This window comes from Ranitomeya variabilis, chromosome 5 (assembly GCF_051348905.1).
Source record: "Ranitomeya variabilis isolate aRanVar5 chromosome 5, aRanVar5.hap1, whole genome shotgun sequence".
NCBI lineage: Eukaryota > Metazoa > Chordata > Amphibia > Anura > Dendrobatidae > Ranitomeya > Ranitomeya variabilis.
The window spans coordinates 666452044-666477269 of NC_135236.1; the positions used below are offsets into that span (position 1 = coordinate 666452044).

General features: G+C 44.9%; 1 long non-coding RNA gene across 2 annotated transcripts; it reads left to right on the forward strand.

Moving 5' to 3' along the window:
* The first annotated feature begins 35 nt into the window (after positions 1 to 35).
* Positions 36 to 24939, forward strand: LOC143776862 (uncharacterized). Of its 2 annotated transcripts, XR_013215942.1 has the most exons (4): positions 45 to 151; positions 234 to 293; positions 18934 to 18997; positions 24732 to 24939. It is a non-coding gene; the product is annotated as an uncharacterized LOC143776862 (long non-coding RNA). The 2 variants fall into 2 exon arrangements; XR_013215941.1 differs by lacking the exon at positions 18934 to 18997 and having other exon boundaries at positions 36 to 151.
* Positions 24940 to 25226: the final 287 nt, after the last annotated feature.

Here is a 25226-nt window from a genome sequence, read left to right on the forward strand (position 1 = left end):
CGTCCGGGGCGTGGTTATCTACATTCCTCGCTGAGACTGCACGCAAAGGGCGTGGCTTCTGGGCGCGCCCTGTGGAGGACGTGGAAGCCATCTTTAAGCAGGGCAGTGTGGGAACGTGATTTTACGAACTAGGAAAAGTATTCATAAATCTGTAAGGTGAATCGATATTTCAACTTAACAGATGATATCGGAGACTAGAGAATCTCTAATTTTCTGTCATATTATTACTACAGGGCTTCGCTGTGATATAAGCCAGTTACCGTTGCAAATTGACTCAAGAGTGACACCTGCAGGTAAAGTGGAGGAACTACATGACTGTTTTTTTTTCTTCTTTTTGGGCACAACATTGTGGTTATGGTTTCTTTTTATCTTACCTCCTTTTGGGATCCATGACTTTTTTTTTTAAAGTTTTTTTCCAGTAGATACATTTTTTTTTTTCAGTTTTAAATGCCGCTGTTTACCATTTAATGTAATGGGAAAAAAAAAACAGTAAAAAAAAAGGCTTGGTGGGGTGAAAAAAAAGTCGTTTTTATGCAATGAAAAAAGTCTGGTGATTATCTGCGGGTCAGAATGATCACGACAATATGACGCTTATATGCCTTTAGCAAAAAAAATATACGAAAGTTTAAAAAAAAAAATGGAAATTTTTATTTTTTTTCGCCATATTTTGTATTTTTCTGTGGGATCTTGTCTCGTAATTGTTACTGGTATCATTTTGGGGTGAATTTGACTTTTTGATGGCTTTTTTTTTTTAATTAATTTTATTATTATTAAGGTGACAAAAAAAACCCATCTGTACTGGAATTGTTATTTTTTTTATTCTTCTAAATATTATTATTATTATTATTATTATTATTATTATTATTATTATTACTTTTATTATTACTAAGGTGACAAAAAAAACATCTGTACTGGAATTGTTATTTTTTTTTATTCTTCTAAATATTATTATTATTTATTATAATGTGATTATTTGTTTTGTTGATTTCAGCCTCTAAAGACACTGGTTATATTTTTAATATTTAAATATATTTTTCTTTATTTAAAGAAGCCAATATACATGTTAAAAAAAAAAAAACAGCGGAAAAATAAGCTCTAAAAACTCCGCATATAAGCAGCATTCATAGTACTGAACAGGAAGAGTTTTCTCATAGTGGTAAAGATATTAATAACCAGTGAAGACATAGAAAATGCTGCCATTCTGCGGCACCCCTGTCCGTGCTGGGTGCAGAGTCCTCGTAAGACGTTTTGTGGACATTGATCTGCTTGTTCTAATTTCGCTAATAAAGATTGCTCAGCTATAATGAGGTTATAACTATGGAAACCTTCCATGGATCCCGGTGATTCTGAGATTATTTTCTCGTGACATATTGTACTTCATGTTTGTGGTAAAATTTCTTTGATATGACTTGCGTTTATTTGCGAAAAATTGGAAATTTGGCTAAAATTTTGCCATTTTCAAGCTTTTAATTTTTACGCCAGAGAGTCATATGTTAAGATGTTAAGGTGGCGGACACCTTGTCTTGTTCACAGAAACAGCAATGTCGGGAGCTGTAGCAGTGGATTAAATACCTGTTTTCCGAGTTGCCAAGTTTCAGTCAGGTCATAGAGCAGGAGGGAGTCACAGACCTGTTATGGACCTGGTGGTTAGGTGCACCAGAAATGACCTGATAGTTAAACACGGAATCGGGACGAGCTCTGGGGAAATGGGAACTCTGCTGACCGCAAACCCTACTCCTATCAACACAACTAGAAATAGCCGTGGAGCGTGCCTGACTCTGCCTAGACGCCTCTTCACAGCCTAAGAGCTAACTACCCCTAAAGAAAGGAAACCAAGCCTCAGAGAAATTTCCCCAAAGGTAAAAGCAGCCCCCCACAAGTATTGACTGTGAGATAAGAGGAAATCACAAACACAGGATGAGACAGGTTTCAGCAAAGAGAGGCCAGTCTAACTAAACAGATTGAGGATAGAAAAGGGATCTTTGCGGTCAACACAAAAAGCTACAAAAACCACGCAGAGTGTGCAAAAAATACCCCCGCACCGACTCACGATGCGGTGGTGCCACTCTGCACCCCCAGAGCTTCCAGCTAGCCAGGTAGTTTCAGGAAAGCAAGCTGGACTAGAACTTAGCAAGAAAAACCATATGTAACAAATGAACAAGCAGGAACTTAGCTTGTGGTGGAGTAGACAGGTCCACAGAAAGATCCAGGAGAGATCTGAACCAGTACTAGAACATTGACAGCTGGCATGGAGTAACGATCTGAGTGGAGTTAAATAGAGAATCCAGCCTAGCCCTAAACGAGGGCAGCTGGAGAAGGAATCTCAGAACCAGCAGCTCCACTCACAGCCACCAGAGGGAGTCCACGGACAGAACTCACCGAAGTACCATTCATGACCACAGGAGGGAGCTCGAGAACGGAATTCACAACAGTACCCCCCCCTTGAGGAGGGGTCACCGAGCCCTCACCAGAGCCCCCAGGCCGATCAGGACGAGCAAAATGAAAGGCACGAACTGAATCGGCAGCATGGACATCAGAGGCAACAACCCAGGAATTATCCTCCTGACCATAGCCCTTCCATTTGACCAAGTACTGTAGTTTTCGTCTCGGAATGCGAGAATCCAAAATCTTCTCCACCACATACTCCAACTCCCCCTCAACCAACACCGGAGCAGGAGGATCAACGGAGGGAACCATAGGCGCCACATATCTCCGCAACAACGACCTATGGAACACATTATGGATGGCAAAAGAAGCAGGAAGGGCCAAACGAAATGATACAGGATTAAGAATTTCAGAAATCTTATAAGGACCAATGAAACGAGGCTTAAACTTAGGAGAAGAAACCTTCATAGGAACATAACGAGATGATAACCAAACCAAAGACAACTCAATGCCCATCTTAGCACAAAAGGACCGCCAAAACCTTGAAACAAACTGGGAACCTCTGTCAGACACGATGTTCTCCGGAATGCCATGCAAATGAACCACATGTTGGAAAAATAATGGAACCAAATCAGAGGAAGAAGGCAATTTAGGCAAGGGTACCAAATGGACCATTTTAGAGAAGCGATCGCAAACCACCCAGATGACGGACATCCTTTGAGAAACAGGAAGATCTGAAATAAAATCCATGGAAACATGCGTCCAAGGCCTTTTCGGGACAGGCAAGGGCAAAAGTAACCCACTGGCACGAGAACAGCAGGGCTTAGCCCGAGCACAAGTCCCACAAGACTGCACAAAAGAACGCACATCCCGCGACAAGGAAGGCCACCAAAAGGACCTAGCCACCAAATCTCTGGTACCAAAAATCCCAGGATGACCAGCCAACACCGAACAATGAACCTCAGAGATAACTCTATTAGTCCATCTATCAGGGACAAACAGTTTCTCCGCTGGACAACGGTCAGGTCTATCAGCCTGGAACTCCTGCAGCACCCGCCGCAAATCAGGGGAGATGGCAGACAGAACTACCCCCTCTCTGAGAATACCAGCTGGCTCAGGAACCCCAGGAGAATCAGGCACAAAACTCCTTGAAAGGGCATCAGCCTTCACATTCTTAGAACCCGGAAGGTACGAAACCACAAAATTGAAAACGGGAGAAAAACAGCGACCAACGAGCCTGTCTAGGATTCAACCGCTTGGCAGACTCGAGATAAGTCAGATTCTTGTGATCTGTCAAGACCACCACGCGATGCTTGGCTCCTTCAAGCCAATGTCGCCACTCCTCGAATGCCCACTTCATAGCCAACAACTCCCGATTGCCAACATCATAATTACGCTCAGCAGGCGAAAACTTTCTCGAAAAGAAAGCGCATGGCTTCATTACAGAGCAATCAGAACTTCTCTGAGACAAAACAGCCCCTGCTCCAATTTCAGAAGCATCAACCTCGACCTGAAAAGGGAGCGAAACATCTGGCTGATGCAAGACAGGAGCCGAAGAGAAACGACGTTTCAGCTCCTGAAAAGCCTCAACGGCCGCAGAGGACCAATTCACCACATCAGCATCCTTCTTGGTCAAATCAGTCAACGGTTTAACAACACTAGAAAAATTAGCGATGAAGCGACGGTAAAAATTGGCAAAGCCCAGAAATTTCTGAAGGCTCTTCACAGATGTAGGCCGAGTCCAATCATAAATAGCTTGGACTTTAACAGGATCCATCTCGATAGTAGAAGGGGAAAAAATGAAGCCCAAAAAGGAAACCTTCTGAACTCCAAAGAGGCACTTAGATCCCTTCACAAACAAGGAATTAGCACGAAGGACCTGGAACACCATTCTGACCTGCTTCACATGGGACTCCCAATCATCCGAAAAGACCAAAATATCATCCAAATATACGATCATGAATCTATCCAGATACTTTCGGAAGATGTCATGCATAAAGGACTGAAACACAGAGGGAGCATTAGAAAGGCCGAATGGCATCACCAGGTACTCAAAATGGCCCTCGGGCGTATTAAATGCTGTTTTCCATTCATCGCCCTGTTTAATATGCACGAGATTATACGCCCCTCGAAGGTCTATCTTGGTGAACCAACTAGCCCCCTTAATCCGAGCAAATAAATCAGACAGTAGAGGCAACGGATACTGAAATTTGACCGTGATTTTATTAAGAAGGCGGTAATCTATACAAGGTCTCAGAGAACCATCCTTCTTGGCCACAAAAAACAACCCTGCTCCCAATGGTGACGACGACGGGCGAATATGCCCTTTCTCCAAGGACTCCTTTATATAGCTCCGCATAGCGGCATGTTCTAGCACAGACAAATTGAAAAGTCGTCCCTTAGGGAACTTGCTACCAGGAATCAAATTAATAGCACAATCACAATCCCTATGAGGAGGTAGGGTACTAGACTTGGGCTCATCAAATACATCCCGGTAATCTGACAAAAACTCAGGGACTTCAGAAGGAGTGGAGGAAGAAATTGACAATAATGAAACATCCCCATGTACCCCTTGACAACCCCAACTGGACACCGACATTGATTTCCAATCCAATACTGGATTATGGACCTGCAGCCATGGCAAACCCAACACGACCACATCATGCAGATTATGCAACACCAAAAAGCGAATATCTTCCTGATGCGCAGGAGCCATGCACATGGTCAACTGGGTCCAGTACTGAGGCTTATTCTTGGCCAAAGGCGTAGCATCAATTCCCCTCAAAGGAATGGGATGCTGCAAGGGCTCCAAGAAAAAAACACAGCGCCTGGCAAACTCTAAGTCCATCAAATTCAGGGCAGCGCCTGAATCCACAAATGCCATAACAGAAAAGGATGACAAAGAGCAAATCAGAGTAACGGACAGGAGACTGTACAGTACCAATGGTGACGGACCTAGCGAACCGCTTAGTGCGCTTAGGACAATCAGAGATAGCATGAGTGGAGTCACCACAGTAAAAACACAGCCCCTTCTGACGTCTATGTTCTTGCCATTCAGCTCTGGTCAAAGTCCTATCACATTGCATAGGCTCAGGCCTCTGCTCAGAGGATACCACCAAATGGTGCACAGTTTTGCGCTCACGTAAGCGCCGATCGATCTGTATGGCCAAGGACATTGATTCATTCAGACCAGCAGGCGTGGGGAACCCCACCATAACATCCTTAAGGGCTTCAGAAAGACTGAATTGCTGCTAGGGCACACTCATTCCACTGAGTAAGCACAGACCACTTTCTGAACTTCTGGCAATATACCTCCGCTTCATCCTGACCCTGACACAAAGCCAGCAAAATTTTCTCTGCCTGATCCACAGAAATCGGTTCATCATAAAGCAAACCCAGCGCCAGAAAAAACGCATCTACATTACGCAATGCAGGATCTCCTGGCGCCAGGGCGAATGCCCAGTCTTGAGGGCCGCCACGCAACAAAGAAATAATGATCCTTACTTGCTGAATAGAGTCACCAGAAGAGCGGGGTTTCAGAGCAAGAAACAGTTTACAATTGTTTTTGAAATTCAGAAATTTAGATCTATCCCCAGAAAATAACTCAGGAATTGGAATTCTAGGCTCCAACATAGGATTCTGAACTACATAATCTTGAATGTTTTGTACCCTTGCAGCGAGTTGATCTACACTAGAGGACAGACCTTGAATGTCCATATCCACACCTAAGTTCTGAACCACCCAGAGTTTAAGGGGAAAAGAAAGGCAAAACACACTGCAGAGAAAAAAAAAATGGTCTCAGAACTTCTCTTTTCCCTCTATTGAGATGCATTAACAGTTTGTGGGCCAGCTGTACTGTTATGGACCTGGTGGTTAGGTGCACCAGAAATGACCTGATAGTTAAACACGGAATCGGGACGAGCTCTGGGGAAATGGGAACTCTGCTGACCGCAAACCCTACTCCTATCAACACAACTAGAAATAGCCGTGGAGCGTGCCTGACTCTGCCTAGACGCCTCTTCACAGCCTAAGAGCTAACTTCCCCTAAAGAAAGGAAACCAAGCCTCACTTGCCTCAGAGAAATTTCCCCAAAGGTAAAAGCAGCCAAGGGTAGATTAACTGATTTAAAGGCTAGGGCCGGCCCCGTACATTACTACCCTTGACCTAGCAAAAGGTTATAGGCAAATTCCCATGTCCCGAGATGCCAGGAACGCCAGACACAAGGATGCCATTCGGGTTTCAAGGAGCTCCAGCCACCTTCCAGAGAGCCATAGTCCGGATCCTAACTCCCCACAAAGGTACGCAGCGGCCTACCTGGATGACATCGTGATCTTCAGCCAGGATTAGGGAAGCTACCTGACCAAAGTCGAGGCGATACTTGATGCTCTACGGAAGGTGTGTGTGGCAACATGGCATTTAATCTGAATTATCGATACGTATTATTTCAGTTTTCCCAGGGACATGAGCTAGAGTTCACGTGAGAATGACTGTTGACTCTTATTGTCACTGAATTAATGTTCAATGGCCGCCATTTGTTGACTGGATGCTGATTAACTATTGTATCTGTCCTAGTATTGCAGTCTAGTATTGTTCTACCATCTTTGGGAAACAAAGGCACAATGTTTGAATGTTTGTTAGTATGTTGATGACCCATTGTTGCTCAGCAAATATGAAGGACAATCTATGAATGGTGTTTGAACACTCCCCAGCAGTGAGGGGTGGCCTCCTTCCACCTTCCCCCAAGCCTGTAGAGTAATGACTGAATGAGAAGTTGTGACCTATAAAAAGGAGGATCTGCCTGTGTTTACAGAATCCATTTCATCATTACACCAACTGAAGAAACACAAAGCTTCTTTGTTACGCGCACAGGCCGTGGTGATGTATAGTGGACTCACTAGACTACTGATGGTATACCCCATACTCAAAAGACAGGAGACTAAGCTTCAAAAATCAAGGATATTTATTAAAGAAAGCTTAACAAAAGGGAAAAGGTGCCTGAGGGGAGAACCCTCTGTATCACGACACTGTACTGCGTAGTGGAGAACCGGGTAAGGTATACCCTTATATAGGGGTTTCCCTGTCGCAACACCAGGAGGCCTCAATGCCGCGAATCCCAGACCAGAGGGACGACCCATACAGACCGTATAGACGAGACTGTGGAATACTATCTCTGTCGGTGGAGAGAATCCCGGAAGCTCCGTGTAATCCCAGAAGGCTAATCCAGCCGGTAGTTGTATCTGGATGGTTCCGGAGCAGCGGCTTGGTCAGCCTGGAGTGGAAACCATAGTGTCCAGAAGGATCCAGGATAGGGAACTGTCAGCAGAGGATTCTAAGGAGACAGAAGTATTAGTATAATGCAAAGGAGCCGTCTTCATTGATCATCACTGAACCTTCAAAGACCTTTAGAGAATCCAGGTTGGGACAATCAAGTTTTCTGGCCTCGTACATCAATGGCCTGTCATCTTCCTAAGCTTTTTGTTACCACCTCTCTGTGGGGTTCCACCAAAAACGGGGTGCCACTGGTGGAGGTAGAAGGCCCTGGTAGCAGCTCTAATCTCGGCGAGTGAGCGGAAGGGTGACACTCTGTAATTTGCACCATCTTGGGTATTTTGCTGGGACTTTTCTATATGCTTTTGGGTGTTGGTGGTTCAATAAATTATTGCCACACTGTCTTACCCTCATCCTGTGTTGTCTGAGTAATGTTCTGCCCACAGCGAGAGAGTGGGCTGTTGTGAATTCTGCTCTTGGGCTCCCTCCGGTGGTTGTTGGTGGTAGTGCAGTTGTCTTGGGGTTGTAATCTAGGGCAGGTGTTTCTGCTGATTGCAGCTCTACTAGGTATTTAGGTGTGCAGGATCCATGAGTCCTTGCCAGTTGTCCATTGTTCTTGGAGGGATTGCATCTCTCTCTGGTTCCTCATGCCCTGCTGCCAATTCAGCTAAGATAAGTGTCTGGTTTTTTGTCTCTGTGCACACATGCAGTGTGCTTTGCAATTCAGTGCAATTCATTGTGTTTTTGTCCAGCTTAGACTTTGTTTGGATTTTTCAGTCATGCTGGATTCTCAGGAGATGCAGATATACTTTCTATGTCTTTAGTTAGATGTAGAATATTTGTATTATCTGCTGTGGATATTTTTAGGATTTTAATACTGACCAATTAGAATTCTGTCATATCCTTTTCTATTTAGCTAAAAGTGCCTCTTTTGCTAAATCCTGTTTTTCTGCCTGCGTGTGTCTTTCCTCTTATACTCACAGTCAATATTTGCGGGGGGCTGCCTATCCTTTGGGGTTCTGCTCTGAGGCAAGATAGAATTCCCATTTCCATCTATAGGGGTATATAGTCCTCCGGCTGTGTCGAGGTGTCTAGGACGTGTTAGGTACACCCCACGGCTACTTCTAGTTGCGGTGTCAGTTTAGGGTTTGCGGTCAGTATAGGTACCACCTACTCCTGAGAAAGTCTCTCATGCGGCTCCAAGGTCACCGGATCATAACAGCGGGCGCTCAGTGTTATGAGCCCTGGTCCATGCAGTCTTTCTAAAGACAGCTGTGCCAGCAGATGAGAGCACCCATTAACCCGGTGCTCTACAGCGGGGTTTTCCATAAACCCAAATAAATGTGCCATCGGAATGGAGAAAGCTAAATACTTGAGCTATATCGTTGGCAGGGGTGAAATAAAACCCCAAATACATAAAGTTGAGGCGATCCAGAGTTGGCCATAAACCCTTTCAAAGAAGCAGGTCAGAGCGTTCTTGGGCATTGTGGGCTTTATCCCTTTGCCATGATAGCTGCCCCTCTGATGGACCTCCTTAAAGGGATAAAGTCGGCTATTTCTAAGTGGACTCCAGAAGCTGCAACAGCCTTCCAGCAACTGAAGCTAGCCATGTGTAAGCAGCCAGTGACGGTGGCACCGGATTTCTCTAAGGAGTTGTGGTCCAGACAGATGCATCAGATGTCGGGCTGGGTGCTGTCTTATCACAAGAGATGAACTGAGAAGAGCACCCCGTAATGTATCTAAGTTGGAAGTTGTCATCGTGTGAGAAGAATTACGCCATAGTGGAGGACTGTTTGGTCATCCAGTCAGCACTGGACACTCTATGGTACTACCTCGTAGGCAGGAAGTTCAGGCTAGTGTCAGACCATGTCCCACTAAAGTGGATGAGGGAGAAGAAGGGGAACAATGCCCGAGTGACCAGGTGGTTCCTAGCTCTTCAGGATTTTTACTTCCATGTAGAGCATAGGCCAGGAAAACTACATGGCAAAGCTGACACAGAGTCCACTAATGGCAGAAGGTTCCAAGTCCCCAACTTTGGGCAGAGGGGGGTTATGTAAGATGGCGACTGGACACGTCCTTGAGGGGGGCTATGTATAATCGAGGTTGATAGCTTCGGTGATATAAGCCTGGGAAAGATAATATGGCGCTTCATGGCCGAGTTTTACTAACAGTCAAAAGAGATGGGTGGGAAAGACTGCTCACATATCCCCATCCCAGGTGCGTGGTTTGGCAGATAAAATGGAGGTGGAGTGTGTCATTCGGTGTCTGGGTCTGGAGATGTGTGGATCTCTGCTGTGTGTTGGCCTGTGCGAAGGCCTTAAAAACTGGACAATAACCTAAGAGAGCAAACCAGCAATATTGTATGGACTTTTTATTTCGTAATTTCACTCTGTGCCGGAAAAGACTGTTTTTTTTTTTGTTTCCTGAGTGGTTTATACAGTTCTAATAAAACTTCCTGGATGTTTAAAAAAAAAACGCTTTCTATGCCTACTGTAAGAGAATGGTCAGCCATAATATATTGAACAGCCACGTTGGCTCTAGCAGCCATCTTGTGCAAGGTTAGAAGCCAACTACCCGTATATACTCGAGTATAAGCCGACCCGAATATAAGCCAACCCCCCTAATTTTGCCACAAAAAACTGGGAAAACTTAATGACTCGAGTATAAGCCTAGGGTGGGAAATGCAGCAGCTACTGGTAAATTTCAAAAATAAAAATAGATACCAATAAAAGTAAAATTAATTAAGACATCAGTAGGTTAAGTGTTTTTGAATATCCATATTGAATCAGGAGCCCCATATAATGCTCCATACTGTTCATGATGGGCCCTATAAGATGGCCATACAAAATACGCCCCATATACACTGTGTTCCAAATTATTATGCAAATAATATTTCCTCATACTTTCTCTAAATTACCTATCTGAATTGCAGTCATTGTTATTTTCCAGTCATCTACTATTCTAGTATAATTGCAATGTTTTGGAACAAACTGCCTTTGAAAACAGTATCTTTTTAAAAAAAATAAACACTCAAAATGCATGTTCCAAATTATTATGCACAGCAGAGTTTTCAGCCTTTTTTTTTTATTTTGAACAAAAAAATGGTCAATTGTGAAGTTATAAGCATTATCAGCTTATTACAAAATGAAATCAAACAGTTTTCAAGTGAAAACTTTATTCTAGGTGATGTTACATTTGCACATAGGACCCCTTGTTAGAAAGAAGCTTCTGAACTCTCTCGTCCATTGAATTTGTCAGTTTTTGGATGGTTTCTGCTTCAATTGTTTTGCATGTGGATAGAATCCCCTCCAGAGCTGTTGCTTAGACGTGAACTGCCTCCCGCCATCATAGACACTCCTTTTGATGATGCTCCAGAGGTTCTCAATGGGGTTGAGGTCAGGGGAAGATGGTGGCCACACCATAAGTTTGTCCTCTTTTATGCCCATAGCAGCCAGAGATGCAGATGTGTTTTTTGCAGCATGAGACGGTGCATTATCATGCATGAAAATGATCTTGCTGCGGAAACCATGGTTCTTCCTCTTGAACCATGGCAGGAAGTGTTGTTTTAGAAACTCCACATAGATTATGGAGTTCATCTTTACCCCTTCAGGGATCATAAAGGGGCCGACATGATTCCAGCCCAAAACATTACTCCACCTCCTCCTTGTTGGCGCCTTAGCCGTGTTTTCATGGGGTGTCCATCAACCAGCCATCCTCCACTCCATCCATCTGGACCATCGAGCGTTGCACGGCACTCATCGGTGAACAAAACAGTTTGGAAGTCAGTCTTCATGTATCGTTTGGCCCACTGGAGCCGTTTCTGCTTGTGTGCAGTGGATAGAGGTGGTCGACAGGATGGCTTACGCACCTCTGAAGGACCCTGCATCTTGTCGTTCTGGGGATGTTGGAGGCACCAGCAGCTTCAAAAACTTGTTTGCTGCTATGACAAGGCATTTTTGCAGCTGCTCTTTTAACCTTACGCAATTGCCTGTTGGAAAGAGTCCTCAATTTTTCCTTATCAGCACGCACACGTGTGTGCTGGGAATCAGCTACATACTTCTTGTGCGATGATCACGATGAAGTGTCTTGGCAATGTTGATTGTAGTCATGCCTTGACCTAAATACTCCACAATTTGTTGCTTCTCAGCAGCCGACACATCCTTTTTCTTTCCCATTTTGGCAAAAAATGTAGGCTGCTTAATAATGTGGAACAGCCTTCTTAAGTAGTCTTGCCTTTATTTGGACACACCTGCCAAACTAGTTTGCACAGGTATCTGCAATTGCTTTCTGTGATATAATGAGCCCTGACACACATCACCATCAATGAGTTTAAATGATAAACAAAAAAATTCTAACCTTATCACTCCTAAACTCTTTGTGCATAATAATTTGGAACACAGTGTAATGCTCTATACAGTTCATGGTGGGCCCTATAAGATGCTCCATATTAAAATATGCTCCATATAATGCTCCACACAGTTTATGATGGGCCTCATAAGATGCTCCTTATTAAAATATGCCCCATATAATGCTACACAAAGGTTAATAATGGCCCCATAAGATGCTCCATAGATTATGACCCATACAATGCTGTATAAAGGTTGATGGCCCCATAAGATACTCCATAGATTATGACCCATACAATGCGGTATAAAGGTTGATGGCCCCATAAGATGCTCCATAGCCCCATATGCTGTTGGTGCGATTAAAATAAAAAACCACATACTCACCTCTCGTTGCTCAGGCCCCCGGCACTTGCGATAGTCACCTTTCCCGTTCCACCGCTGCGCGCCGCTCTGTCTTCCGGCTCTCTGACTGTTCAGGCAGAGGGCGCACACTAAACACATCATTGCGCCCTCTGACCTGAATGTCACAGGCAGAGGACGTGGAAGACGGAGCGGCGCCCTGCGGTGGAATTGGGACAGGTGAATATCGCGCAATGCTCAGCCTCCCCGTTACACTCACCTGCTCCTGGCGCGGTCCATGGCAGCTTCTCACTGTCAGATGGTCTCCGGGAGCCGACAGCTTCTTCTTGTGTTCAGCGGTCACATCGTACTGGAGCGCCCCCACTGCCGCAGGGCCGAGGGGCACCCGGTACCGGGCCGCTATGTCTCGGTTCTGGGGTTATCACGGTGGCTGGGCCCGGTCCGTGACCCTGCTGAGGGGCGTCCAGTGAAAGTGGAGAATGTGATAAGGTTGTGGTGCGGTGCAGGTCGCAGTAAATAACGAGGACACCAGGTTGCAGTCTCTTTACCTCTTTACTGAAGGCTTCAGGATCCTCAGTCCGGAATACGGTTAACCGGGCTGCGGGAGTCCGGCCGGTCCGATGGCACCTCCAGAGTTCCCTTTGCAGGTGGAAATCTGTGCCTACCTTCTAGCGCTTGTGTGTTGTGGTCCTCCCCTGCTGTGCTTACGGGATAGTCCCCACAACTGTTGTGTCTGTTTCTGAAGTTCCCTCACAACTCGATTTTGATGTTCTTCTTCGTCCCCCCAGATGATATGGCTAAGACGCACCTGTATGACGGGTAGGCTCGGAGCTCTTCCGGGACCCTAGTGTCGCCCCTCTCCAACTGTTGCCCCCTATGTCTTCTTAGGTGATTTGAGTGAGACAGCCCGCCTATAACTGACTGTCCTGCCGTAGGTTTGAAATAAGGCCTGGAGCTCAATACTTCCTCGGCGTTTCTGGCCACCGGCTACGCGCCTCAGTAGGATGTTGCCTCGTCTTACAGCACGACTCCTACTGGTGTTTCTCCTTGTTGCGTTGATCTCGTTTCTCACTCAGCCCAATAAACCTCGCTTCTTGTCCTTTCTTGGGGTACCGCCGCGATGAAGTGCAGGCGCGGTCCCGTAACGTTCTTTCCTGTTTGCTAGGCCTCTGTCAGGATCCCACCCCTGACAGGGACCCCCCTGAATCTTCCCCTGCAACACCCTCTGCCACAGGATGTTGCCTGGTTCCAACCCAGTCAGCTTCTGACTAACTTCCTATCTAACCCCCAGTTTTACCAGATTGTGAGGAGTGGCCTAATACATAGCACCCTTAGCTCCCGCTGGAGGCCAGACTGTGAAGTGTATTGGTGTCTGTGATACCTGGTCAGGTGAACTCCTTCAGTGCCATCAGACGTACCATAGCCCCCCTTAGCGGCGGAGCATCAGTACTGCAACGACCAGGACTCTGGGGCGCTGTACTACCGCTCAATAAAGTAATGAATATGCGGCTCCTCCCCTATGGGAGTGGAGTCCATATTCATTACTTTAATGAGCGGTACGATGTGACCGCTGAACACAGGAAGATCTGCCGGTGCCCGGAGACCATCGGAGATGCAGGGACTGTGCCAGGAGCAGGTGAGTGTGTGACAGCCGCTGCTCCCCCTCCCCCGCCGACCCCCTGCGACAACAACTCGAGTATAAGCCGAAAGGGGAACTTTCAGCCTAAAAAAATGGGCTGAAAATCTCAGCTTATACTCGAGTGTATATACAGTAATTCTGCTTCTAAAAAGCTAATAATTTTGCGCTGTCATGGAAACGACTGGGCACACGTCACCGGATGTGACGTGTGTGGTTCAGCTGTGCGCTTCATGATGGGGCGCACAGGAAGTGACGTTGGATTATGGGACACAGGAACGACTCGGCGGCTTATATAACACCAGCCGGCGAGAGACACGGAAGACCGTGGCACTACCCCCGTGTTTGTAGAAGTCTCCCACATAGATGGAGAGACAGGAGAATCTTCCCCTGATGAGTATGGAAAGACGAAACGCGTAGGGAAGTAGTTATTTCTGTTATTTGGGGTTATTATTGGAACTGGTAGCTTTACAATGGTGGGGCATTTGTGTGGATGAAACGAGGCCTCCTCCCCCGGACATAGCACCAGTATCTAACGGTCCAGTCTCACCTATGGAAGAAAGGATAAGGTGAGATCGTTCCTTTTTCTACACTATTTTGGAAATCATTTAGAAATTTTCCTGCATTCTACCCAGGAGTAGGTATTCAATATATGGGGAATGTGGTTTGGTTTACCAAAAAGGCTTTTTAGTGTGGAATGGAAGCCCCCCCTACTTTACGTAGGGAATATAGGGGGGTCACATGGCCACACAGACTCTACAGCTCATTGGTCATTTCTGGTTACTTACCAAAGTTGATGTTTTTGGTATTTATATTTGTTATTTTATTGGGTAAATCCGGCCCCAATCAGCTGTTTTGGCGGTTTTATAACGACTGACAATTGGTTGTCAGTGCGTTGCCATGTTGTCGCCGGGATATTTATGGCCGTGTTATGGCATAGGGCATTCATTGTGAGGTACCGTTGGAAGAAAAGAAGACCCCACCCTCCCGCCCTTAAATTTTGCTTTGTCGTGATGTTTATGTTGTGGGAAAATCGCCCAGTCTATGGGTGGATGGTTGATTGGTTTGTGGAATATTTGGTGAAATTATATGATTAATTTATCTGGGAATGTTTTGTTAATATTTTATGAGTTACCCAAAATAAACATCACGGCCTTATTTTTCCACTAAGAAAGCTTTGTCTTGTGTTTATTTCATGTATGAATGAGGCTTGTGTTGCCATGTGACTATTCCCTTCCTATTGTGAAGAGAATTTATCTCCCAAGGGACCCTGAGACAACAAATTCCTTTTTGGGATCTCTGGAATTTTGTGGTTATTGCAGCATTCCGTTTGAATGTGACTTTATGTGAGTCCTATGTGTATTTGTGGTTATATTTGTTTTGAGTACCATTTTATAAGAACACATTAAAAGTTAATTTTTAATTGATTAATTACAGCCTACTTTCTGTAATAATTTGTTGATTGGTGTCATAGCTTTCTAAGTTTGTTTTTGAATAGGGCATGGCTGGTTTTCTAACTAGAGGTATAAATACGGACTGAAGCAAAAGAGGTTTTTTCAGACCGTAACGTCACACAGCTCAAATATACACCAACCTATACTAATGCCTTTAAGGAACTGACGAAGGTTTATAAAATCAAATTTGCAGTTGGTGGGAGGTCCAAAGCCTTGAGAATTATATAAAAGCGGGCATAGTTCCCCGCCACTTAAGAATCTCGTTACAACCGGGTTTTCGTTATAGAAATTCTAACCTAAATGAACAATGGGAAAAGGAGGCTACTTTGAGCTCCTTGAGGTTTATGAATCTTCTTTTGGAAGACGAACAAAACATTGATAACTCAAGGAACAAATTGAAATAACAAAGAAATTTACAGCAGAACCAGATTTCTCTTCTAAAGAGACGGTCTTACAAAATTCTGTGGAGCGATACCAGTTCCATTTAAAGGAAAGAAAGCATAGAAATTTTGTAAGGGACTTACAAGAATTTAAAGAGAATAAGGCTTATCAACCTCCACCTAACAGGCATCCCAGTAGAATATTTGAAACTGATATATCATCTACCGACACAGATATACCTGACTCCAACACACGTCCAAAAAACGCTAGAGGGAGACAGAGAGGGAGGGGAAATTCAAGGGGACGTCCAAATGACAGATCAGGAAGTGCCCGTTTTTTAGACCGAGATTACTTCCTGAGGAACAGACCCAGTCCCAACACAAATTAGTACAACCCCCGGCTCCCCAAGTGATTAATCTCTCATCTAAAAACCTTAATGATTTAGAGATGAAGATCCTCAACAAAGGTCTTAATTTTATACCTACTTCAAATTTCCAAATTTTTGATAGTATCAAGGATCTTCACCTCTTTACAAGAAAACTTAAGTGGAAGAAATTTTTCATCAGGGATGATAAAAAAAAAACTTGCAGAGATATGGACATCCCAGATTCTTTATTAGCGGACGTCAGATTTCTATATGGCTTGGCAGATTCCACCCCGGAACACATGGGTGAAGGACCCTTCACCAAACTAAAAGAAAAAAGTAAGAAAATGCCCCCCAATACAAAGTGACTGATCTGCAATAGACATTTTTGAGGAGTTGGTAACCAGAGATTTGGAGAAGTTGGAAAAGGAACCAATGAGTGGGAAGTACAATTTGTCCAAATCTGAGGTAGAAACATTGAAAGATCTTGAGAAGGACCCCAATATTGTAATTAAACCCTCAGACAAAGGAGGGAATACAGTGATTATGAACCATGGGGATTATATTGACATGTGTGAAAAAATCCTAAAAGACACCAAAAATTATGAAAAACTTCCCTCTAACCCCATTCCTCTGTTCAAAAAACAACTCAAAGAGAACCTGAATAGAGGTTTAATGGAATGCTTGATTGACAAAAACGAATATGACTATCTCCTTCCACAACACCCAGTAACAGTAACTTTCTATTGTCTCCCAAAAGTCCATAAGGGTTTGGTCCCCCTGAAGGGTAGACCCATAGTGTCGGGGATTAATAGCTTGTGTCATCATATTGGAATTTACCTTGATGAAATCCTAAAATCCCACGTGACATCTCTTAATTCATATTCGAGAGATTCAACAGATCTTTTGAGGAAAATAGATGGTCTGATTTTGGAACCAGATGCCCTGTTGTGCAGTTTTGATGTTAAAGCACTCTACTCATCTATAAGACATAATGATGGCCTGAGGGCAGTAGAATATTTCATCAGGAGTAGAGGACAACAATACACAAAGCATAATAAATTGATGTTGGATTTACTGGAATTCTGTTTGACTAAGAATGTTTTTCTTTTTAATGGTTCTATCTTCCACCAGCTCAGGGGCACCGCAATGGGAAATTCTTCCGCACCTGCTTATGTAAATTTGCTCCTGGGCTGGTGGGAGGAAACCATAATTTTTGGGGACTCATTTGTGGAGGAGCAGTCTAAAATATCGTTTTGTTCACGTTACATCGACGATGTGTTGTTAATATGGAATGGGGACATGGTAGGTCTGACTACCTTTGTGTCTAAATCGAATGAGAACCCGTTAGGATTGTTTTTCACTTTTGTATATCACAAGGAGCAATTACCCTTTTTGGACTTGTGTATTCAAAAAAATGCCGGATGGACATTTGAGTACCAAGACATATAGGAAACCGACCTCTACCAATGCCCTTCCCAGGTGGGACAGCCACCATCCTGTACCCCTGAAGAAGGGCATCCCCAAGGACCAATATCTGAGAATCCGACGAAATTGTTCCTCTACTGAGGACTACAAAAAACAAGCGGATGATTTACAAGCACGATTCTTGGCCAGGGGGCACCCTAGTGGCATCCTGAAGAAGGCCTATAATGAGACCAAGGGGGTAAATAGAAACAGCCTGCTGGTACCGACCCCCAAAAAAGATGAGAAGTCTATATGCAGATATGTCACAACTTACAATAATGGGGCACAGAAAGTTCGAGCAATCTTGCAGAAACACTGGTCCATTTTGTATATGGATGAGGACATTGGAGAGATGGTAGGTGACTTCCCGAGAATTACTTTCCAAAAAGGGAAGTGCATTGGAGACAGGTTGATACCTAGTCATTATGTATCACCTACAAAAGAAACATGGCTCCCCAAAAGACCAAAGGGGTGTCATAAATGCAGTGGTTGTGTTGCATGTCCGGTAATTTCAGTAGGATCGAGGTTTACAAGTGAAATCATGGGGAAGGAATATCAAATATACCACTTTATAAATTGCAGATCAAAGGGGGTGATCAACAGAGTGGTATGCCCCTGTGGCCTTGAGTATATAGGCAAAACGATACGTGAGTTCAGAAGACGAGTGGGGGAACATTTGAGGGATATTGCCCTTAAGAGAGATACACCCCTGGCCAGGCATATGAACAAGGAACACAATGGAGAAAGCAGCAGTGTAAGATTCATGGGGATTGATAGAATTGATGCACCCAGGAGGGGTGGAAATTGGGACCAAATGCTACTACAATGTGAGACTAAGTGGATCTACCGCCTTAAGACACAAACGCCAAAAGGCTTGAATGAGATCCATCACTGTCCTTCCTTCCTACTTTCCTTGTTCATAAGGGTTTCTATAGGGCCAATAATAGGGAGAGCCGTCGTGGAATGGGGGCGCCTCTCTTGGGCATATTCTATCTTAGGGTGCCAACCTCCATTGCTAGGTAGGAGATAAGCATTAGGAGTTGGATAGGGAAAGTGTTGGCCCGCACATAATGCTATCCCTCAAACTGTTTTTTCCGTGCACTGATTTATTTAATGTCTCCACAAATGAATGTACATATGCCTACCATCTCTCCATAACTCTTTAATCTCTGGATATGCGGAGGTTTGGGGAGTGTGAATCTGCCATAAGCCGTAAAGAAAACGTTAGACCATTAAGGTTAATATTTTTATTCCTCTTTTTTGTTTGACCAGTACAGGCCTTTGACTAAAGATTCTCCTTCCTAGGAGAATCCTCACCTATGAAAGAAAGGATAAGGTGAGATCGTTCCTTTTTCTACACTATTTTGGAAATCATTTAGAAATTTTCCTGCATTCTACCCTGTAGTAGGTATTCAATATATGGGGAATGTGGTTTGGTTTACCAAAAAGGCTTTTTAGTGTGGAATGTGACTATTCCCTTCCTATTGTGAAGAGAATTTATCCTTTTTGGGATCTCTGGGATTTTGTGGTTATTGCAGCATTCCTTTGAATGTGATTTTATGTGAGTCCTATGTGTATTTGTGGTTATATTTATTTTGAGTACCATTTTATAAGAACACATTATTTTTAATTAATTAATTACACCCTGCTTTCTATAATATTTTGTTGATTGGTAGTCATAGCTTTCTAAAAAGCCTTAAAGTCATTACATCTAACCATTGTATGCTTTGTTCTTGAATATATGTTTTTCTCCGCAGTATGAGGTTATCATGTATACGCCCTTTTGCTGCAATGTGCTTTATTTGTCTCTGTGTATCATGTATAAAAAGCCCCTGTTAAGGTACCTTCACATTAAGCGACGCTGCAGCGATAGCGACAACGATGCCGATCGCTGCAGCGTCGCTGTGTGGTCGCTGGAGAGCTGTCACACAGACAGCTCTCCAGCGACCAACGATGCCGAGGTCCCCGGGTAACCAGGGTAAACATCGGGTTGCTAAGCGCAGGGCCGCGCTTAGTAACCCGATGTTTACCCTGGTTACCAGCGTAAAATGTAAAAAAAACAAACAGTACATATTTACATTCGCATCCCCCGGCGTCCGCTTCCTGTACTGACTGAGCGCCGGCCCTAACAGCAGAGCGGTGACGTCACCGCTGTGCTGTACTTTCACTTTCACTTTACGGCGCTCAGTCAGTGTGGGAAGCGGACGGCGGGGGACGCGCAGGTGAGTATGTACTGTTTGTTTTTTTACATTTTACACTGGTAACCAGGGTAAACATCGGGTTACTAAGCGCGGCCCTGCGCTTAGTAACCCGATGTTTACCCTGGTTACCAGTGTAAAACATCGCTGGTATCGTTGCTTTTGGTGTCAAACACGACGATACACGCCGGTCTGACGACCAAATAAAGTTCTGAACTTTCTTCAACGACCAGCGATATCACAGCAGGATCCTGATCGCTGCTGCCTGTCAAACTAAACGATATCGCTAGCCAGGACGCTGCAACGTCACGGATCGCTAGCGATATTGTTTAGTGTGAAGGTACCTGTTGTTTGGGGCCACAACACCACCAGACTACCCCCGTGCCACACCATTGCCAGATCATGGCCACACCATCGCCAGGTATCCCTATGCTACTTTGTCTGGACACCTGTTCGTGCCTGCATGCTTTGTCTCACTGACGTTCCATGAAACTGTTCTGCTGCGAATCTTCAAATAAACTTCAGTCTCAGCTTGATAAGAGGATACAACATAACATATTTTTCTAGGCTCTTCCAGCTCTCAGTAAGGACTTTCTTACACCTATCTCAACAGCAGCTGAGTGAGTACAAACCTCCACATTAGACACTGCACAGTACCACTCCTCCTGTCCTGTATATATACACTGCACAGTACCACTCCTCCTATCCTGTATATATACACTGCACAGTACCACTCCTCCTGTCCTGTATATATATATAATGCACAGTACCACTCCTCCTGTCCTGTATATATACACTGCACAGTACCACTCCTCCTGTCCTGTATATATACACTGCACAGTACCACTCCTCCTGTCCTGTATATATACACTGCACAGTACCACTCCTCCTATCCTGTATATATACACTGCACAGTACCACTCCTCCTGTCCTGTATATATACACTGCACAGTACCACTCCTCCTGTCCTGTATATATACACTGCACAGTACCACTCCTCCTGTCCTGTATATATACACTGCACAGTACCACTCCTCCTGTCCTGTATATATACACTGCACAGTACCACTCCTCCTGTCCTGTATATATACACTGCACAGTACCACTCCTCCTGTCCTGTATATATACACTGCACAGTACCACTCCTCCTGTATATATACACTGCACAGTACCACTCCTCCTGTCCTGTATATATACACTGCACAGTACCACTCCTCCTGTCCTGTATATATATATAATGCACAGTACCACTCCTCCTGTCCTGTATATATACACTGCACAGTACCACTCCTCCTGTCCTGTATATATACACCGCACAGTACCACTCCTCCTGTCCTGTATATATACACCGCACAGTACCACTCCTCCTGTCCTGTATATATACACTGCACAGTACCACTCCTCCTGTCCTGTATATATACACTGCACAGTACCACTCCTCCTGTCCTGTATATATACACTGCACAGTACCACTCCTCCTGTCCTGTATATATACACTGCACAGTACCACTCCTCCTGTCCTGTATATATACACTGCATAGTACCACTCCTCCTGTCCTGTATATATACACCGCACAGTACCACTCCTCCTGTCCTGTATATATACACCGCACAGTACCACTCCTCCTGTCCTGTATATATACACCGCACAGTACCACTCCTCCTGTCCTGTATATATACACTGCACAGTACCACTCCTCCTGTCCTGTATATATACACTGCACAGTACCACTCCTCCTGTCCTGTATATATACACCGCACAGTACCACTCCTCCTGTCCTGTATATATACACTGCACAGTACCACTCCTCCTGTCCTGTATATATACACTGCACAGTACCACTCCTCCTGTCCTGTATATATACACCGCACAGTACCCCTCCTCCTGGCCTGTATATATACACCGCACAGTACCACTCCTCCTGTCCTGTATATATACCGTATTTTCCGGCGTACAAGACGACTTTTTAACCCCTGAAAATCTTCTTAAAAGTCGGGGGTCGTCTTGTACGCCGGGAATCGCCTTGTACGCCGGGTGTATATGGTGGGTGGGGGGGGGAGTGATCCTGATGACGACGAGGGGGCGTCTCACAGAAAAGTGAGTATCCCCCATTACCTTATCATAGCGCTGCAGCGTGGGGTCTCTGTGCTGGGAGCGGCGGCGGCTGCTGTGCTGTGCTGTGGCGGCTCCTCTTCTGCAGTGTGGGGCCTCTGGTGCTGTGGGGCGGTGGCGGCGGCGGCGTATCTTCATGCAGTCGGGGCTCCTCCGGCATCTCAGCCTGGAAGCCCCGCCGGCAACTCCATCGGTACAATGCGCTGGCCTCCGGGAAAATGGCCGCTGCTTAGATTCAGATCTCGTTGAGATCTGAATCTGAGCATGCGCAGCCCCCAGCGGCCGGGCCACCGCATCGCACCTATTGAGCTGCCTCCGGGAAAATGGCCACTGCTCAGATTCAGATCTCGTCTCCCGAGATCTCGGGACGAGATCTGAATCTGAGCAGCGGCCATTTTCCCGGAGGCCACCTGACCGCATTGTACCCATGGAGTTGCCGGCGGGGCTTCCAGTCTTTGAGATGCCGGAGGAGCCCCGACTGTATGAAGATACGCCGCCGCCACCGCCCCACAGCACCAGAGGCCCCACACTGCAGAAGAGGAGCCGCCACAGCACAGCACAGCACAGCACAGCACAGCAGCCGCCGCTCCCAGCACAGAGACCCCACGCTGCAGCGCTATGATAAGGTAATGGGGGATACTCACTTTCCTGTGAGACGCCCCCTCGTCCTCATCAGGATCACTCCCCCCCCCCCAAAAGGCACATATTCACCGGCCCTATAAGACGACATAGGGTGTATAAGAAGACCCCCGACTTTTAAGAAGATTTTATTTTTTAACTGGTAAAGTTGGGGGGTCGTCTTATACGCCCAGTCGTCTTATACGCCGGAAAATACGGTACACTGCGCAGTACCACTCCTCCTGTCCTGTATATATACACTGCACAGTACCACTCCTCCTGTCCTGTATATATACACCGCACAGTACCACTCCTCCTGTCCTGTATATATACACTGCGCAGTACCACTCCTCCTGTCCTGTATATATACACTGCACAGTACCACTCCTCCTGTCCTGTATATATACACCGCACAGTACCACTCCTCCTGTCCTGTATATATACACCGCACAGTACCACTCCTCCTGTCCTGTATATATACACTGCTCAGTACCACTCCTCTTGTCCTGTATATATACACTGCATAGTACCACTCCTCCTGTCCTGTATATATACACTGCACAGTACCACTCCTCCTGTCCTGTATATATACACTGCACAGTACCACTCCTCCTGTCCTGTATATATACACTGCACAGTACCACTCCTCCTGTCCTGTATATATACACTGCACAGTACCACTCCTCCTGTCCTGTATATATACACCGCACAGTACCACTCCTCCTGTCCTGTATATATACACTGCACAGTACCACTCCTCCTGTCCTGTATATATACACCGCACAGTACCACTCCTCCTGTCCTGTATATATACACTGCGCAGTACCACTCCTCCTGTCCTGTATATATACACTGCACAGTACCACTCCTCCTGTCCTGTATATATACACCGCACAGTACCACTCCTCCTGTCCTGTATATATACACCGCACAGTACCACTCCTCCTGTCCTGTATATATACACTGCTCAGTACCACTCCTCTTGTCCTGTATATATACACTGCATAGTACCACTCCTCCTGTCCTGTATATATACACTGCACAGTACCACTCCTCCTGTCCTGTATATATACACTGCACAGTACCACTCCTCCTGTCCTGTATATATACACTGCACAGTACCACTCCTCCTGGCCTGTATATATACACTGCACAGTACCACTCCTCCTGTCCTGTATATATACACTGCACAGTACCACTCCTCCTGTCCTGTATATATGCACTGCTGTTAGAAAAAATGTATCTTAGTGAGGATTGGGAAGAAAAGCAAAAATAGAATTGTTTGGATAAAACAGAACTCATTTAATGTCCATTCAAAAAGAGTGATTACAAAAATGAAGGAAAAGTAAATTATAAGTTCATTACACAAATTCAAGTATTAGGTTAAAAAGAAAATGGAAGCAAGCAGAGATCTTACATATGGTCTTGTGGCATGATGATGTGTTCGTCCATGTAGAGATTCTCAAGGTATGAAGACTCCAACATATGCTGAGAAGAGACGGTTTATATACAAATCCGTCCCATAGACTTTCATGGGTTTCTATTTTCTCCTACATAATATCCATATAAGGTAACCCAGTTCCATGCCAATGGTCTATACCATAAAAGTAGATTCCAGAATATTCCTTATCATTCTATGCATTACCTCATGTTAGGTTGCTTAGTTACACTTGTTTACCGGCTAGAAATAACGCTAGACATCCAAATATAGGTTGGGCTTCACAAACACCCTCTAGCTTTTGACATGCAGAGGACAGATGGTCAATGACAAGACCTTCAGAAACTGTATTATACACTTTCCCTATACCCTTGGTTCTTTATTTGATTTCATGTAATTATCCATATGTAAGTGATTATATATATTATTATTGGATTTTACAACTGCACAGTACCACTCCTCCTGTCCTGTATATATACACTGCACAGTACCACTCCTCCTGTCCTGTATATATACACTGCATAGTACCACTCCTCCTGTCCTGTATATATACACCAACTATGAGGCTTGGCAGAGGGGTCAGGCTTAAGGGGACTTATCCATGTGGTAACTGCAGCATATGTCCCTTCACTAGTCGTGGTGAGAAAATCATGATACCCCTTTTGTCTTCACAGACGCCCACTAAAACCTATTTTAATTGTAGGTCCCGGAATCTGATCTACGCGTTGGTGTGTCCCTGTCCAAAGATCTACGTGGGCCAAACAACACAGGAACTCAGGAGACGTATGCATCAACATTTCTCCAATATCAATACAGCGCAAAGGGACAAGGCTAAGGGGAAGACCCTCACATCAGTGGCGGCGCATTACCTGGTGGAACACAATTCACAGTGGGCTGGCACGAAGATTCTAGGATTGGAAGCAGTAAATATGAACAGTAGGGGTGGCAATGTCACCCTTGAGCTCCTTAAACGGGAATCCAAGTGGATTTTTGACTTGAATTGTGTCATTCCTTTAGGCATAAATGAAGATCTTCTGTTCACTGGCTTTTACAAACAATGAATTGGACTTTTTTACACAGGCCAGTTTGGTATTTAAAATTGTATACTATACCTTATCACTGTCATTTTCTGTATAGCCACTAATGTGGTCTCTACTTTATATTTATATTTATATTTATATTTATATTTGTGCCTATC